We start from the raw sequence: 18,216 nt of genomic DNA, 5'->3' as shown, positions 1-18,216 counted from the left end.
TAGTTATGGGTTTATCGCGTTCATACAGTCGTGGCTGTGGGATACTTCATTTCTTCTACTTCACTTCTTTCATTTTATAATGTGTAAAGAAACTACTGGCCATTTTGTTTATTTCCAGAAAAGTTAAACTTAAAAAGCATTAAAACCTTTTTCTAAAAGACTTAGTAAATAGTATTTCATGTTAACCTAGTGATTAACAAGACTAATTGAACTAAAGATTATATAAATTATAGTTATATTAAATGAAACAAAAATCCAAGTACGAGTTATTAGACGAAGTTTATTATTAAGTTGTCAGCACAACCTGTATTAACTAATTAATTATTTAATTTGTTAACTGCTGCTAGGTTACAAAACTCTGATACTTTGTTTACGCTGTAAGTTTTGTTAATGAATATATGTTATAAAAAACATTAATTAAACTACTTTATTAAACATATATAATTATTATCAGTATTTTTGTTTCAGCGACCTGTCCCGACTTCGCACAGCATTAAATTACTTAAAAATAAATATAGCATATATTACTCAGGGAAAATATAGCATTCTAATGGTGTCCTTCGGTTGATGTGTGTATGGCTGATGTGTTGTTAGTGGGTAGGCTCTCACTACTCTCTGAAACGCAGAGGGCTATATGTGTAGACCCAGCCCCACAGTCTCCGCGTCAAGTTCGACATCCATGGCGTGGGTCTGCGTAAGCGCATTTTCACCTCATTAAAAAAGCATTCTAATGGTGTATCATTTTTGTGATCAAATTAATAGATTTTAACTTCATTCGTCACACATTCAAAAACAGATTTTTCCTGTCTGTAATGTTAACTACAGATTAAAATAAACTTTTAAATAAGAATAACGTTAGTTATGAGGACACACGAACATAGTGTCAAAACATTATAGAACATTAAGACTGTTAATGAACATTACCTTAGTTTAATCTATTCATTAGTATTGTAGAAAATTAAGTCAACATAATATTACTTATTAGCTATAATTATTGTATACGCTAAATTGTCATTCATGTAAAGTACTCTCTTTTGTGAACTTTGAGAGAAAAGCCTAAAGACGAATTCAGTATCACAAATTAATTATATTGTATAAAACTGTAATCAGACGTATATCATGTCTTGTAAGCTAAGATCATTACTTCTGAGTTATACGCAGCAAATGAGTCTAGTACTTTCTAGAAATCTCTTAATTGCTGCGACGATTGATTTAATGTTACACGAACTAATATTTTAAATTTCGAACTATTTAATAAAACGTTCTCAAACAATAGATGTAACTATTTATATTTAGGTTACCAACAATTTTTATATAGAGTATTGGTTTAGTGGCTTCAGCGTGCGACTCTCATCCCTGAGGTCGTAGGTGAGTTCCCCGGCTGTGCACCAATGTCTTTCGCATTTAACACTCGCTCGTACAGTGAGGAAACCGGCTTGCCTTAGACCCAAAAAGTCGACGGCGTGTATCAGGCACAGGATGATCATCTACTTGCCTATTAGATTGGTAAATTATCATGAAACAGATACAGAAATCCCAGACTAAACGGGTTGTAGCCTAACTGATTTATTTATTTTATTTTTAACTGGTTTTATAAAATTTTCAAAACCAAATGTATAATAATTATGTTTGTGTTTATGTGTGACTATTTACTTAATAAATTATTTATTAATACTGATACTTTTAACCTAACAATTATTTAGTATAGTTACATACTATGATGACTTTTCTGATATTTTCATTATTGATATACAGCACAGCTTAGTTTAAGATTATATTTTAAAGTTATTTTGGATTTTTCAATCATCAGAAATAAATGTAAAAGTAATAATTTGATTATTTCAATCAGCACAACTTTAACTTTCCTCTTCCATTTTTGGAAAACTTGATATTGTTACTTATTGAATAAAGTTAAGATAAGTTCCATTTAAATTCAAAGCTTTGAAACGGCAAAAGAGCCGTTGATTAAAAAAAAGGGTGCGTGTACCTAATTATGTACGCGCGTAAGAAGTTATACTTCTTTGGCATTATTAAAAATAGTTTTTGTTTGCATGCAAATAATTAATTACAATTAAATAATCAAAGACTGGAAAAGGAGTCATTATAGTCAATAAAGTTCAGTTTACATTTGAAAAATTAAATAAATAATTATTTATTATTATTCTCTAACATTAAGTGTAACATAAATTCTATTATTATTCGAATGTTGTTTTTCAATTATGTGCAATACCGTAGCATCTTCCGTGGGCAATTTCATTCTGTTAATTTTGTGTCACGGTGCGCGCGCATCGTAAAATATCACTCTCATCAATTTTTCATAACGCGCCTAAAGAAGTATAACTTCAAAAACAAATTAATAGCATAGAAACTTGCAATTAAAATATAAATTTCACCAAAGGTACTAGGGTATAAGAAGATGCGTGGGATCGCGCCTCTCCCACGGCACGCAGGCTTCTGTTACCATTATTTACGAGGTCCTGTACTGAGGAGCGAACATAAATTACTGTGAAATGTATACCGCCGGTACATTTGCACCAGTAATTAAGTGCAACGGTGTATTAATGGGTTTATATAATAGCAACACTGTTGAACTGTTTACTATTTGGGAACTAAAACTTACATTGTTAGTAGTTAATATTATCTAAGTAAACCTTTAAGCACGTCCTTATATATAGTTAAATATAAATTAATCAATGGCGCTACAACATTTTAAGGTCTGACCCTCAGATTGTTGTATCTGTCATGAATCATTTGTCAATCTAATAGGGAAGTACAGACTTTTTGGGTCCGGTTTCCTAACGATATTCCCGGTTGAACGAATGTTAAGTATGTACTTAGAAAGAAAGTCCGTTGGTGCACAGTCGGGGATCGAGCCTACGACCTCAGAGATGAGAGAATGAAGCCACAATGGGCCAACACTGCTCGCAGTATAACTCCTTATTGAGTTCATACACAAAGATATTAGTTTTTTAATCTGTGACAATTAGAAATCTGTGTAAATGCATTAACCGGAAAGGCATTCACTTCGAAAATCGAATTCGATTCACATTAAATGGATCTATGGTCTGTCATAACATTCTATAGCCTATGATGTATTACACTGATGGCTGTGATACAGGAAATGTCACCTGTCAAAGTGTAAGCAAATTCCCGCCAACTGTGTGGTCCGTGGTCCGTTCCCACAAAGCGTAATGCGGTAACGTTTTAAGGCATTACATAATGCTCTTATGATATTTTACGCATTGCAAGAGGGATGCCGACATGACCCCGTGAGATTGTATTACAGGAATGGTATTCAGGAAGCGGTATGCATAATGAGTATTGAATGAGCATTTGTTTAAGATATCGTGGGAAGTAATTGGTTTAGTAATAATTTTACATGTTCCGTGCATTCAATAAGGTAATCTATTAGATGCTTGCTAAATTGACAGTTACAAGCACAGATTATATAGACTCTTTAGGGTCTGTTTCACAATGTACGGATAAATTCTACATAAGTTCCAAATTAGCTATTTATTACTTATTGGTAGGAAAAACAGTATTGTTGCGTTTCACGACTGTCAGATAGCGCTATTCGTCACATAAAGTCCATCATAAGTTATGAGTCCGATGAAGTGTCAAATAGCACAATTTATCTTCCAAATAATTTATGTGTTGCATAGATTTTGGTACTTTATCCATAGATTATGAAACAGACCCTTAACGTAACATGAAAATAGAACTAAACGCAAGTGTTTAATCATCAAAAACATATAGCAGCGTCTAGTGGCTTCATCATGCGACTCTCATCTCTGAGGACGTAGATTCGACCGGCTTTCTGTCTTTGTGGGCATTTAACACCCGCTCGTAGGGTAAAAGCAAACATCGTAGGAAACCGTCAAACTTTATACCCAAACAGTCGGCGTGGTGACTGAAAGCTGATCTCCTACTTGCCTATTAGAAAAAACAAATGAACTCAAAACAAATACAGAAATCTGAGGTCCACTATTTAACTAAACTTCGTCCGTCATGTTTTTCAGAAACTAAAAATTAATTTAGTATCTATTAAAACTTTACAATGGTTTGTAGTATATGTTTAACGTATTAATAAGTTATTTAACGTAATATAAATTATAAGTGTTATGTAAGAGTCACAATTATTTGAGGAAGCTTACGTAATTAGCTAAATTATTAAATCGAAAGTAACATGAATATAAGGAAGATTGAAAAATCACCAAATCCAATTAAAAATAATGACCAGCTTAAATTTAGACTAAAACTTATTTCTTGAATTTATTTAAATTACAACACATTATAATTTCTCGTAACATAGTGTTAACATGTCATTCGGTCATAGAAACAAAAAGAAAACAGCATCTTTTAATCAAAACTAGTTTGAAACAAATTTTAAATTCTAAGAGTATTTTTTATTACATTAGAAATGAAATATATTTTGATAGAAAACCTTTTACCTAGATGAATCGCAGGTTTGTTCCAAATTACGAGTAGTAACATACACAAAAGAATATATTTATGGGGATGTAAAGGCAAAACAATGACACAATTTATTGCATAGAAATTACTCATTATCTGTTATTGCATCACTTCAAGGCTAAATTATTAATATTAATAGGCTCGTATATATAAGACCCCATATAGATAATATTTAACGTCTAAAGGTGGGAACTGACCAACGTTACGAGGTGTAATGTAACATGTAATGTAATGTTACACAGCGAGCATTCGTGCAGTCAGTACGTCGTGTTACGGGGAAACCAGCGAGCAACGAGCCGCTCGTTGCTCGCTTTGAGTGCTCCACCCGGCAGTCGGTTTTTTGGCGAATCCTTTGAGTGTTACGCGGTTCGGTCAGTACGCTCTTTGTCAAAAGTCGTCCCGAGCGCACGCGCGTCGCAAGTAATTACACGTCAATCGATCAATCAATCAAACATGGAGTGGAACAAAGAAAAATTTCTGTATTTTTCTATAAAATGGAAGAAAAGAGGAAGTGTTGTGGAACCCAGCTCATCCAGAGCAAATAAATTCAACAGTTCTTCAAAAGCGATCGGAGACATGCGTACAAAGTTTTTATACTGTCCAGTAATCATTTGGTTTTTCAAAGTTGCTATCAATGACAAACCACCACATAAGCCTCTGTTTTTAAATAAGTTTGGTCTCCAGTAACGTTTTTTCTTCTTCTTAATTTGTATGAAACAATAATTAAGTAGAATCAAAGATACCAACGCGTCCTCGCTGTCGGCCATCTCGTGAACACTGGCGGCGAAAGCGGAGCACAGACGTTTGACGAGCATGTTACGCCGATTTTAATACACAGCGTAACATGCTCGATGCGTTACACGCTCGATGCGAATGCTACATTACACATTGTAACTTTGGTCAGTTCCCACCTTAAAGGTGGGAACTGACCAACGTTACGAGGTGTAATGTAACATGTAATGTACTGTTACACAGCGAGCATTCGTGCAGTCAGTACGTCGTGTTACGGGGAAACCAGCGAGCAACGAGCCGCTCGTTGCTCGCTTTGAGTGCTCCACCCGGCTGTCGGTTTTTTGGCGAATCCTTTGACTGTTACGCGGTTCAGTAATTACGCGTCGCACGTCGCGAGTGATCATGATTATGATTTTCTATAAGTTGTGTCTTTTTTAAGTACTTTTGGTCCAATTAAATTCAACAGTTCTTCAAAATGACTTGCGTACAAAGTTTTTATACTGTCCAGTAATCATTTGGTTTTTAATATGCAATCAATAACAAACCACTTCATACGCCTGTGTTTTTAAATAAGTTTTATGTCCAGTAATATTTTTTCTTATTCTTAATTTGGATGAAACAATAATTAAATAGAATGAAAGATATCAACATTATCACTATCACATCTCGTGAACACTGGCGGCGAAAGCGGAGCACAGAGTTTTGACGAGCATGTTACGCCGATTTTAGAACACAGCGAAACATGCTCGATGCGTAACACGCTCGATACGAATGATACATTACACCTCGTAACTTTGGTCAGTTCCCACCTTTACGCTATACATGAATACCGCAAATATTCAGTCCATAGTATATTATTTTTTTACATAAGTACTATTCGGATAAATATATATTTTATTTAGATTGACCGCGAAATGACAACGCACTATACGAATGCGTGTGGTAAACCTTCGAGTATATGTAAAACGGTTTTTGTTTTTTGTTAAAATTAACATCAAACTGGAATTCTTTAGTTAATGTTTTCCATATTATAAACTCAAAATCAAGGGAGCAGTGTTGGCCTGACTCTCATCCCTGAGGTCGTAGGTACGATCCCCGGCTGTGCACCAATTGACTTTCTTTCTATGTGCGCATTTAACATTCGCTCGAACGGTGAAGGAAAACATCGTGAGGAAACCGACATGTCTTAGACCCAAAAAGTCTGTGTGTGTCAGGCACTGGAGGCTGATCACCTACTTTCCTATTAGATTGAAAAATGATCATGAAACAGATTCAAAAATCTGAGGCCCAGACCTAAAGAGGTTGTAGCGCCACTAATTTATTTTTTAGTTTTTTAAACGTTTAATCACGTTGCAGTTGGACCAATATTTATTTATTTCCCACGTAATTATTATATCTTAACATTTACTACTAATACGATAGAACTACTCAATAATACCTACTCCGATAATTCTACAATTAAAAATACGTTAAAAATATATATATAAACCTAGATCTTATAACTAATAACATAACAAGCAGCTATATGTATAATTACAGAGTTGTATAGGTTAGGAAAACTTGATTTTCTTTTAGATAGTACCGGTGACCCCAGAGCTGGTGCTTTCCTCGCTCAACGAATAAGTATCGCAATACAGCGAGGAAATGCTGCCAGCGTTAAAGGTACACTGCCACATGTACCAAACTTTTTAAATTTGTTTTAATTTTCTTTTGATTCATTTTATTAATACTATGTAGGTTAAGAAAATTGTGAATACTGTTTGATTGTTATGATTACTAATAAACATATATAAGATATATAATAAATATATTTTAGAAGTAATATTCTGAGTCATTTTCAGGAGATTAGAATGCATTCTCTGTCTTAAATGTTACCATATGAATAAAAACAATTGCGGAAATTTATTATTACGATAATACGGAAGGCTTATTTATAAAACTACTATTCTGAAGTAATAGTTACAAAACTTCACCTTTTAACCGACTTCCAAAAAAACAAAAGAGGTATTTTATTGTTTTGTAATTGTCATACAGATGAGAGAATCCCAATTATGATAGAGATAACTATTTAAATGACATAATACCTAGATAAAAATTCAAACCATGCGACCTACTCTTATTTAATTACATATTATCAAACTAATCGCGCAAATATTTGAACTTAGAAATCTGATAAACTAGAAAACTTTTTATTGTTTACTTAATGAAAGTGTGGGACAGAAAGCCGATTTCATCTCAAACAATAACTATGGTAAGTCAAACGTCAGTGTGTGAACTCTTTTGTTTATGTCCAACGTAATCCGTGTGTCATTGTCAATCTATGGAGATTTAAAGGAGCGTCCATAATTAAAATGTTATTTTTTCTCCATTGTTTTGTAATATTTTTTTGTTGCGTTAATAAAGAAAATTGTGACCTATATTATTACCTAATGGTAAACTTTTGCGTAACTTTGATAATGAGCAATATTAAAATTTTAATGACAATATTTTTATTAATTGATTACAGTAGGTACATTTAAAAGATGATTATGGCCTAGTAGTTGAGCAATCTTTACTATGTCGAACCCCGGTTCTTTTTTAAATATATATACAGACTATTAGCGTGCGATTCTCATACCTGAGGTCGTAGGTTCGATCCCCGGCTGTACACCAATGGACTTTCTTCCTATGTGCACAATTACATTCGCTCTAACGGTAAAGGAAATGTTGCCTTAGACCCAAAAAGTCGACGGCGTTTGTCAGGCACAGGAGGCTGATCACCTACTTGCCTAATAGATTGACAAATGATCATGAAACAGATTCAGAAATCTGAGGTCCAGACCTAAAAAAAAGGTCGTAGCGCCACTAATTTTTTTTATACGGCTATAGATTGTTTACTTGTAAATTATGTTTTGTCCAAGTACTTTGGTGACAAACACTGTATCACCCTAAGGCAACTGCGATAAAGTAATGGAGGCTGAAGAAAAAAAATTAGTGTGAATCGGATGTTTTAGGGTTAGATTCAGAAACGAGACCTACCATGACTCCTGGATGTCAAAATGCAATACAACTTGACATTAGGGAGTTACGCTTAGCGCTAAGTCTCGAATCTGAATCTGAGACCCCAAAATCGATTTGTATGAGACAAGGTTTTACAAGGTTTCTCCGTATAATCCGGCCAAGACCCAAGATCTAATACGAGGTACATTACAAAATTCTTCGTATTTTATGTATACTGATTGCTTTCTATTATACAGTATTTTTATAATACAATCATTATCACGAAATACCTGATCCACATCAAAGTTTATGAAACGTCATTTCGTCAGTGATTTCACTGACAATTTACACATCCCAAAATTTCACACCCAGCTGTCACGATCGCGAACAAATTCGAATTTCAAACGATATTTTGAAATCGTACCAAAACTGTATTCAGAAATCTTTGATTGTCTTTTCATAATCTGTGAACGTGATGATAACTGATGAATAAATAATCACGCATTAATTTAACAAGATCAAGTACAGTTTTTTATTTATTAAAGAAATATATTATTACTCTTGCATTAAATAATGCCAAATAATTAAATAAGTATTTAGTTAATTAAATATTACGTTAATAGGTTAATAATAATTTAGTTTTTTTAATAGAATAATAGGGCAAACGAGCCTATTGGACGCCCAAAAAGGGCAGTCATCGTCCATCTGCAGTCATTTTTAGTGGAAGCGTTGCCGGCCTTCGATTTATTCAAGTTTTGAGTAGCTTTTGTTTGTACGCGGTGCTTTAGAATTTAGTCATGAAAAATCTATTTTTTTATACATGAACAGGTGGCAAACGGACAGGAGGTTATGTTGTTAAGTGATACCGCCATGGAACACTCTCAACGACAAAGGCCTCACGAGTGCGTTGCCGGCCTTTAAAAAATAAAAGGCGAATATATTCGTTTCTATTGGTTTTACATCACAACTTTATTAATATGTATATATATTAAAAACAGAACATTATCTCGTACCTTACAACCGTGACTACCAAAGCAGAGCATATACTTCATGAATCAATTATATCTGGAGTTGGAAGTTCTGAATGTGTGTTCCGTGTGTTTGATATGTCATGTATTTCTTAATCAACTTACATAGTCTGTTACTCGCGGCGCCTAGGGCTCAACCGCAGCCGGTGACCTGAAAAGAGTAATTTAATATGAGTAAAGAGGACAGGTATTGGTTTCAAGGCACCTGCCTGAAGGTGCCGGATTAAATTCTAGGACATTGAAACTATATTTTCTCTAGTTATTTGTTTAACAAGAACACTTAATACAGACCTAGAATTATAAATAAACAAATATAATAACAAATCAGTGGCGCTACAACCTTTTTAGATTCCTGTATCTTTTCATTATCATTTGTCAATCTAATAGGCAAATAGGTGATCAGCTTTCCGTTAAATGCGCACATAGAAATAATGTCCATTAATTATTATTTTTTTTGTATTTTGAAAACTCCCATTAATTCGTAATTCTTGCTTGTTTTTTTTTAGCCTGCCTGCCCCCGCGCCCTTTTGTTTCGCCTTAATGTCTTTTTTTTATGTAACAGGAGACAAACCCGACACTAACATTGCCAGAGGGCTCGCAAGTGCGTTTCCGGCCTTTTATGAATTGGTATAAAAAAAAGCTTTGCATATTCAGCTCAACTGAACATAAATAATCCCTGGTCATCCTCTTCCTCATCATTTAGTCAAGACGCTTATAGTGCCATTACAGTGTTATATGGCAGAACCGAAGAAACGATTGAATTTCTCGGTGACATTCATGTATTATTAACTATGTTGATTTCTTTTTCTTTTTTTTAACCTTTAACATACTCTGGACTGAAATTTGCTAGGCAACCCATATGGATTATATTTATTGAAATATTAAATTAAATATAAAATACGTTTCATTAAATAAGCATCTCGGTGAAGGTCGTTGTATATCGGGATCTTAGACGAAATTGAGTAATAAATTTTATCCGTTCGGAGACTAGTTCCGTGTGTGGCGGAAGCGGTGGCAGGTTGCTTCGGCTTTCATTTCTCTGAAGCGCCTCGGGCCGCAAAAACTCGTGTGCGCACGCTGCGCTCGCGCCGGTCAGGTCAATCAATTATTAATATACGTCCATAGATGGAGACGAGACGGTTTTATTACCGGTAGTTATTACTAATACATAGTAATATGGACTAGGAGCGTGACATTGTTATACGTAGAACGTTTAATTGTGATTATTTTTTTATTAGTTTTTTAAACAATAAGGCAACTGGAACATTAAAGATTACATTTGGTAAAACTTATATATGTTACACCTAATATATAATATAATACCTTATTAGTTAACTTACTATAATTTTGTACTTGGTACGAAAATTTCAGAAAATCTATTTCTCCGTAGCAATTCCAACATGGCAGCTAATTCTCATTGGATATAATATAACTCAAACTCAAAATAACATTATTAATATAGGTAACCAAGTACACTTATGAACGTCAACAGAAAAGACGTTTAATTGATTCTAAATTTACATTACTACCAGTTCGCAAGTCAAGGGGCGAGAGCGGGCGAAGAATAAGAATGAACAATTTTTTTAGTTTTAATTTCACTGACCATTACTATTGACAAAACTCTATGGCACGCTAGACAATCTACTTTTATTTTTTACACCTGTCAACACTGACAATGTTGTAACGTGGCTGTCAAAACGTGAATTCAAAATAGAAAAGTCTGTGAAATGTATTCCATCTCATTCTTTTACACGTTCAATTCTACAGATATTGATAGATGTTTGTCTCTTTCTACATAACACATCAACTTTTCGTGTTACACTTGATTTTACTCCTCATAAAATTTCCGTACCGGGCCTTATAACTATAACAAATCGTTTCTTAAGTAGTAAACTCCAAAAATTGCAGTCTTTGAAACTTAAGTATTATTTCGTCTTTTTCCATCAAATTGTGATAACCCTGTGATAAAAAGAGATAGATTACTACATCGCATACTGTAACAGTATCCCTTGCGCCCGAATCTCAGAGCCCAATAGATTTATTGCTGATATTTTGTACTGCTTCCAACTCCAAAAAGTTCATAAGTCATCTCTTTCATCTTTCCCGCTTAAACCGTGAAAGTATGGAACTAAATCCCATAAGAAAGTGAAAGGGCTCCCGGGGCATTCAATCGTTATTTAACAACTATATTATTTTATCAACAGGATCGTAACGTGGACTCTCTTGTCAAGAAGAGATACCTTATTTAGGACTACTGTATGTTCCATATCTAATCTATATGTTGTTTACTTTTATTTATTAAGAAATAAACAGTAACATTACTTAATAGAAACAAAAAGAAAAGGATTGGTATTAGATATATTCTAGAATATTTTCACATTTTAGTAAAAACAAAACACGATCGTTATAACAGTTTTTTTAAATGTAACAGCGGGCAAACGGGCAGGAGGTTTATCTGATGTTAACACATGACCATGGCCCCATGTCCCATAGACACTCACATTGCTAGAAGACTCAGAAGGGTCAGTGACCAGTTGTACAATAGTAAAATAATCGCGCATCACTGGGAACCGCCGTTATTATAATCTTAATATATATAAATTACGCGTCACGTTGTTTGTCCGCTATGGACTCCTAAACTACCAAACCGATTTCAATCAAATTTGCACACCGTGTGCAGTTTGACCTAACTTAGAGAGGATAGCTTATATCTCAATTTATACCCGCAATATTATTTTATTGCAAATTATTTGTTTATTATTTGACAGTCACAATTCTAACAGATGGCGCTGTGATATAAGTACCAACGATTCACAGTAGCTACAATTTACTGGCATAACCACCAAAAAAACATGGTAGTGCCCATGGCTGGTTCTCCTACCGTTTGCCTTGAATAGTTTACTACTATGTAATATAACAAAAACCTTAGCCACAGTAACGCTTGGCCGAGTCTTCTAGTTAAAAATAAAGCAGTGTTGGCCTGGTGGCGTTTGAACCCCGGACATGCCAATGGACTTCTCTTTCTATGCGCATTGATTCAGACACATAAAAAAAAAGGATCGTGAAACAGATCAGATCTGCGCCCAAGGGTCACAGCGCCCTTTTTTTATTTTTTAGGACAACCTGTATAACGAAAATTCGTCAATCATCGAGTCGGTCACGTAAAGTGATGTCTCGATTGATTGAATCTCTAACAAAAATCAAAATTGCGCATCAATTCAATAGATCAAAGGTTGCCGATTCGACCCTTTCACTTTCGCGATGCTTAGTCTATCTTTTTATTGCATTTTAGTCGGCAAAAGACAACAGTTCTTTAATATAAATAAAGCTGTCCCTATGATATATTTTGTATTTAATTAAGTATCTAGATGATAGAGCAGTGTTTGCCTAGTGGCTTCAGCGTGCGACTCTCATACCTGAGGTCGTAGGTTCGATCCCCGGCTGTTCACCAATGGACTTACTTTCTATGTGCGCATGTAACATTTGCTCGAACGGTGACGGAAAACATCGTGAGGAAACCGACATGTCTTAGACCCAAAAAGTCGACGATGTGTGTCAGGCACTGGAGGCTGATCACCTATTTGCCTATTCGATTTAAAAATGATCTGGCAGGTCTAAAGAGGTTGTAGCGCCACTATTAGGCTTTTATTAAGCTTTATGAATTAATTTACGTGTATCGGACTAAACGTTAATTAATTAATAAAGCTTTTTATAAATTTGACGATAATTTAAATGATCCTAATCCTTGGTATTGATTTGCTTCAGTTCAAACAATTTGTATGACTCAGAACTTAGCGATTTAAAGTGGAGGAGAGATTCTTGCCAGTTCTTCTTGCCCGCTCTTGTAGTAAATGTACATTTAAAATCAATTTAACATCTTTTCTGTTGACGTAAGTGTACTTGGTTACCCATATGAATAAAGTTATTTTGAGTTAGTATGTAATTTATAGGGAATATTCAAGGCAAGAGCGCAAGATACCCGGCAATCCAAGTTGTTAACAGCCAGCCTTTAGCAATAAAGTGTCACCAGAAGTGTGTTGTGTGTTGGTGTGAAAGTGAGGGTGTAAATGGGTTGTGCTCATGATGCATTATTTAATGCTATGGATATTCTTAATACTCCATTTAAGCATATTCCGCGATAGCTTAAATAAGTCAAAGCTTAAATAGTGGTCGTTTTTGGATTGATTCTAAAATTTAAGAAAGTGATTTTAACACACGATGTCAAAAGTTCAATGACCTCGGCTAAGCTTGGCTCCCTATACCTATTTTACGTTATCGCATTCGCGTGAGACAGACAGTTCAATTACGTATTGGCGATTTACGGAACAATCAGTGTAACGCGAAACTTATATGATACGGGCTTTTGTCTGAAAATTTAAATTTAATGATTTTTACTACCATGTTGGTAGTAAAAATAATTTTATATGCTAAATGCGTATAGGGCAAATGCGCTATATTATTTATTTATAAATAATCTTACGGCTACACATATATGTATATATTATATAAAAAAAACTATAAAAGAAAAACTGAAGAGCTAAAAAGACTCCTTTAGAACTTAATAACATATCTTTCATCGGTAAGTAACCATTCGGTTTTCTGCGACATTGCAAATTCGACTACCACTAAAACGTATTTTCGTGTTTTGGGTTAATATACAGCGTACACTTACTAATGTGGCTCTCTTTTGGTTAAAGAATTTTCAAAATAGGTTTAATAGAGATTATCCCTTTATAAATATTACCTCTTTATAGTATTGATATAGATAAGCACTCATTGCACTCAGCTTGTGTTTTGTTTATTTTTGTGTTTGTAAAGTGAGGTATGTTACCTAACATTAATTGAGTTACATATTATATATATTTTAGTTAATAATTAAAAGCATAAACGAAATGTAAATCATCGCACACTTGAAGCCAATATGAGCCCTTTAGTTTTTACCACACTTATAAATTACTAGCTGACCGGGCAAACGTCGTTTTGCCATGTATAGGTATCATATACAATAAAAAAATAGGGGTTGATCGTAGAGGGGTGAAAGTTAGGGGTTGTATGTATTTTTTAATGCTGTATCATAAAAAAATAGAAATTAAAAATTTTGTCTAAAAAATAAAAATTTAGGGGTGGACTACCCCTAACATTTAGGGGGATGAAAAATAGATGTTGGCCGATTCTCATAGATACCGGATAAGCACAAAAAATTTCATCAAAATCGGTCAAGCCGTTTCGGAGGAGTATGGCAACGAAAACTGTGGCACGAGAATTTCTTTTCTATTAGAAATCTAATATATAGATAATTTAACATTTTACGATAATGTCCAATCACATAAGTGTCACTTACATTTACAAACTCTTCAATAAGTAATAAGTATTAGCAGTACCTCTAATGTTATGTTAGTTATATGCTCACATTATAAATTATTAAAGTTGGTTCTTATCCTGCTTCAAACAAAGTGTTTCATTTAACATATATCTGAACATATATAACAAACCGCCACCAAACTTAACTAATGTAAATAACTTTTTTTTTCGTACATCCGTTATCCGGTATAACCAGAAGTTATATTATACATTATAGAGGTAATTATTAAATCGAATTGTAGACAAAGATTCCCACATACACCTTTTACTTATGACGCAATTATAACTAGAATTACGTATTAGACACTTTCACTGTATTATATAAACCCAAATGCATAAGATTCATAACGGGATGCACAGATCTGAAGCTGAGATAAACACCTATGTTTATTATATTTTTAACCGACTTCGAAAAGGGATAAAGAGTTGCAGAGCTCGGCGGTCCATGGACCAGAACAACTATTATCGAAGTGTCAAATGATTCCGATTTGCAGCATAGATTCCGCTCTACGGATGTGATTTCATTGATGGGATTGTTGTTTTTTATGTAATAGAAGGCAAACGGGCAGGAGGCTCACCTGATGTTAAGTGATACCATGGACACTAACAACGTCAGACGGCTCGCAAGTTCGTTGCCGGCCTTTCAAGAATTGGTATGATCTTTTCTTGAAGGTCCCTAATTAAACTTAGTTTTATGTTATCCTAATATAACATGGGACAAACGGGCAGGAGACTCGATGTTAAGTGATACCGCCGCCCATAGACACTCACTCGCGTTGCCGGCCTTTTAAGAACGGGTACGCTCTTTTATTCGACACTAAGTTCGGAAGTTGTTTGGAAATGCTTCAGGTGGGTTCACATAGTGGTGGTGCGCGGCAAAAACTGCTTTAAAGAACACTCAGTTGTGTACGTCGAAGTGATACGGGTGGAATTTTGTAAATTCGCCTTCGGTGCCTGACACTGACACTCTTGTGTCTAAGCCTTGCTAGTTTCTCACGATGTTTTCTTTCACCGTACGAGCGAATCTTAAATTCGCATACAGAAAGTCCATTAGGGCATCCGGGGTGCGAACTTACGACCTCATGAGAGCACGCTGATGCCACAAGGCCAACACTGCGCTTTTTACTATTTTATAGGCTTTTAATAACTAAAAAAAAACTTTCTCAAATAAGTATTTATTTAATAAATGTTTACATTTTTTTATTATTAAGTTAAATATATCTTAAGTTTTGGCAAAAATGGAAAGTAATTTAAAGAATATTGCATATAATTTATTATGTATATGTTTGACAGCACGAAAGACAAGACCTGGTATTCGTGTTTAGATACTATGTTCGTCTACTATATTCTAATATATTCGTCTTAATGTATTTCACATTAAGTTAATACTAGCTTAAAAGTACACTTATGACTAAGGGAAACAAATTGCAAATTAGATTCCATAACGAAAAACAATTGAATAAAATATCAAATTTCTTAATACTGTTTATACTATCACTCACTACTTTTTAAGAAGCAATACACTTTAAAACAATGCACACTAACAATTCCTGTATAAAAACAATACAATAAACACTTTTCTTGAAATCCCACACTTACTTCCTACATATAATCGATATAAATAATTAAAAAATACCAAATAGAACATATCGACTACCTAGCGTGCGCTTATTGTTCGCGAACACGCAACGTTTCATACTGGTGCTAAAATAGCTGAAATACTAAGCAACACACGATATTTTCCACGAATTTTTCGTGTATTTGCGGTTCAAATATATCTAGACTTGTTAGTAACACGAACGCTTTTAGCAACGAGATTTATTACATATGCTATATTTATATTTATTCATATGTTCACTCTAGAACCTGTTTATTAAGTAGGTACAAGTTGCAATACTATTTTGGATTCACTTGAATATTTATAGTTAAGTTATGTACAAAATTTTGATGTAATAAGAATCTTTATTGACCTTTATGATAAAGCACAAAGTCTCGAAAGCAGAAATATTGTCAAAATGGCTGGCAAAATAATAAATAACTTAAATATAGTAATAAAATGGTTATTTTATTGAAAATGTAACTTCAAATAATTTACGAAAAGTTCTTGTTGCTGCTAAAATTTTGTGATGTACTAGTTTTATGAAGATAATCCTAGCTTAAACACCATTAGACAGAATTGACCACGAACGTTCGGTTTCTATCCTACTATTATTATAAACGCCAAAGTTTGTAAGTATGGATGGATGTTTGTTACTCTTTCACGTAAAACTAGTAAATGGATTTTAATAAAACTTTACAATAATATAGCTTATACATTAGAATAACACATAAGCTACAATTTATAAAGATATTGTGTGAATTGTCCAAAATATCAAGTAGAAAAAATCTACCATCTGCGAGCTATTCCGGCGTACGCTGCCAAAACCGCCAGAGTTACACATATGTAATGTATGATGGAAATGTTTATCTTAAATAGTCCTACAAAAAAGCCCAGCACAGTATATATCTTATGTGTAAGCTATTATAGCCAAAATGGTGAACCATAACTACAATAATAATTGATAATTTATTTCAAATGCACATTAGGTAGTATAAATCGATTCCTAAATGAAAATTGATACTTTTATCGCTTCTGGTTTAAAGTAGATAAAAATGTCTTTCAAGCTAATATTATTTTAATCCTGCGCAGACGAAGTCACGGGCACCAGCTAGAATCCAATATATTCGTTGATTATAAAGAAATTTGTAAATGCCTTTTCCTTCTGTATTTAACACTAAAGAGTTCTGAGTTATAGGGCTAATGTATTAGTGTAAGGAATGAATAGATTTAAATTCGTAAATAGACTTTCGCGTTTATTAGTATGCATCTAGACATTGCAGGCATTTAGCGCGGGTCAATCCGCTTAGCTCATTAAGCAAAGTCCGGTCTGATTGCTAAAGGAAAACGAGCTCAGGCGTCTCATTCACCGGAACTTTCTTAATATGTAAAAAGTCAATACGAATGAGTATTTGTGTCATTCGTCATATTTCGAAGATATAAAAGCTCAACATATGTTGTACTTCCTTTCCTAATAGTTGGCTTATAAGCAAGGGATGTACACCTTGCAAGGTACAGATAAAATATGAACCTCCGCAGTCATCCGCTGGAGGGGACCTTCAGGAAAAAGAAATTTGGGAAGACCACAAAAGCGATGAGCTGACATAGTTAATGTTTCTGGGGAGAAGTAGGTGGAGGAAGCTAAGAACAGATCCAAATGAAAAGTTCAGAAGCCTGTAAGAGGTCAAAAATTATCGGAAATAACAATAACTAACGTAGAATAATAGTATAATAATAAAACTAACACCCATTTGTTATGTAATTTTTAACAGTATGGGGTTAAAGTCGCTTTATTATTATATCGCTAGGGTTTATTCTAGGAATAAAATCTACACAAGATATAGAACTGGTCTTAAAATATATCAGTCAAACATACACACAGTGTGAGTATATTTAGGTATTTGTCATTCCATTTTTAAAAATACCCTACCTAGCTACCCAGGATGAATGCAAAGCCTCCTTTGTACGGTAGGGCGGGAAGTACCCAAGCAGTAGGCTAACCCGGTTCTATGAATTGAAGGATGGTGTGCCGAGCTTCACATAGCT

General features: G+C 34.2%; 1 protein-coding gene across 2 annotated transcripts in view; it reads right to left on the bottom strand.

The window, feature by feature from the left end:
• The window catches only part of LOC125053946, a 65,916-nt gene that overhangs the window by 23,310 nt on the left and 24,390 nt on the right, over positions 1–18,216 (bottom strand). For both annotated transcript variants that reach the window (XM_047655581.1, XM_047655579.1), the window contains one exon: positions 9,318–9,363. The gene's annotated coding sequence lies outside the window, so the exon portion shown is untranslated. The remainder of the gene's footprint in view (positions 1–9,317; positions 9,364–18,216) is intronic.

This window comes from Pieris napi, chromosome 11, assembly GCF_905475465.1.
Source record: "Pieris napi chromosome 11, ilPieNapi1.2, whole genome shotgun sequence".
Classification (NCBI taxonomy): domain Eukaryota; kingdom Metazoa; phylum Arthropoda; class Insecta; order Lepidoptera; family Pieridae; genus Pieris; species Pieris napi.
This window is presented reverse-complemented; position numbering and strand designations above follow the sequence as displayed.